General features: G+C 40.8%; 1 pseudogene; it reads right to left on the bottom strand.

Moving 5' to 3' along the window:
• LOC100022794 (serine/threonine-protein phosphatase 6 regulatory ankyrin repeat subunit A-like) overlaps positions 1–1,046 on the bottom strand; it is a 29,513-nt pseudogene extending 28,467 nt beyond the window's left edge.
• Between the last annotated feature and the right edge of the window lie 510 nt (positions 1,047–1,556).

The following is a 1,556-nucleotide window of genomic DNA, read 5'->3' as shown; positions in this document are numbered from 1 at the left end:
AAAGCCAAATAAAGACTCAAGAATTAGACTTGGCAATCAGGAATCAAATTGTGACGATGTTCAAGCCCTGGGAACCCAGCTCAACTGCCCATCTGGATTATGAGAACTCAAAGAAAGAAGATGAGAGTATTGGAGATGCTCTAACACTGAAGACATAGGGGCAGCGAGGTAACTCAGTGGATAGAGAGCCAGGTCAAGAGATAAGAGGTGTAGGGTTCAAATGTGACCTCAGACACTTCCTGGCCACGTGACCTTGAGCAAGTCACTTAACTCCGCCCCCCTGCCCCCATTGGCTAGCCCTTATCCGTCTTCTACCTTGGAACTAAAACCCAGTGCTGATTTAAGACAGAAGGTAAGGATTGGGAAAAAATATTGGAAGGCATGATTTGTCATTGCTACGTCTGCCCTACATGTGTATCTCACTACCTCCGTATTCAAATTTTGTGCTCTCTCCCTTGGGAGAGGGCGTTTTAGGTATAGGGTAGCAAGTGAAGGGAGATGATGTTCTGTGACTTCTGTTCTTACTATAAAATCTTACTATATGCCTTGTTTGCGAGCACCAGCTAACTATTAAATTTTAGCTATGTAGTAGGTCCCTCCCAGCGAGCATGCCCAGAGCAGAATTGGCCAGTGTTTGTTAGTTTAGGTTTTTGGTTTTTGTTTGTTTGTTTGTTTGTTTTGCTTTGTTCCTCTCCCCCACAGTAGCAGGCGCCGTGGGGTTGGAACAGAATCCAGCCGCTTGCTAAGGCAGCTCCCTACAACTATCAAGGGCATGGGGTCCCCACCCACGCTATCCATACTATCAACCCACAACCCTGTCACACCAGCAAGCCCAGCCAACCCACTTGATCCTAACCTAGGGGGCTTCCACAATACCAGCTGTGAGAGTGGTGACTGGAGGGCCAGCCCACACCAGGGATCTCCAGAGCAGCCTGCTGGACTCTGACCTCAGATCTCTCTAGCTTCCCAGCAAGGGGGTTGAGGCTCTGTGCTCCCTGCTGTGGCAAAAGGTGCACAGGAGTCAGGATAATCCTGCATAGCGCCATCTACAGAACAAAAGTAAAACTGCAGGTAATTTAAAAACAAAATAAAATTAAGGAAAATAATAACTACAATTAAACATAATTAAATAGAATCAAATTGAATTGAATCAAATAAAAATTAATGAAATAAAATTAATATCTAATTAAATTGAATAAAATAAAATTAAACTAAATTAATAGAATTCAATAGTAATTAGATATACTATCCATTATTTCAAAATAATAACAATTAAAAATAATAAAAACCATTTTTATTGTAATATATACTCATTATTAGTACTATTGCATTGCATTGATTTCTTATTTAATCCTAATCCAATTGGTTGCTTTCTACAATAAAATCAAATAACATTGTGTCTTACAATTTTTTTTTTCCACCAGGGTATTGGAACTGTTTGGCAATCCTTTACTTATTTGAATTCCTCAGCAGTAATAGACTAAGACCACAGCTATCATTAAGAGCCTCCTCAATAGCAGCATCTAGAGCAGAAGCGCCAAACAGACAGGCTAGAA

Source organism: Monodelphis domestica, chromosome 6 (assembly GCF_027887165.1).
Source record: "Monodelphis domestica isolate mMonDom1 chromosome 6, mMonDom1.pri, whole genome shotgun sequence".
Taxonomy (NCBI): domain Eukaryota; kingdom Metazoa; phylum Chordata; class Mammalia; order Didelphimorphia; family Didelphidae; genus Monodelphis; species Monodelphis domestica.
Note: the sequence above shows the minus strand (reverse complement) of the source record. Positions and strands in the feature narration are given on the sequence as shown.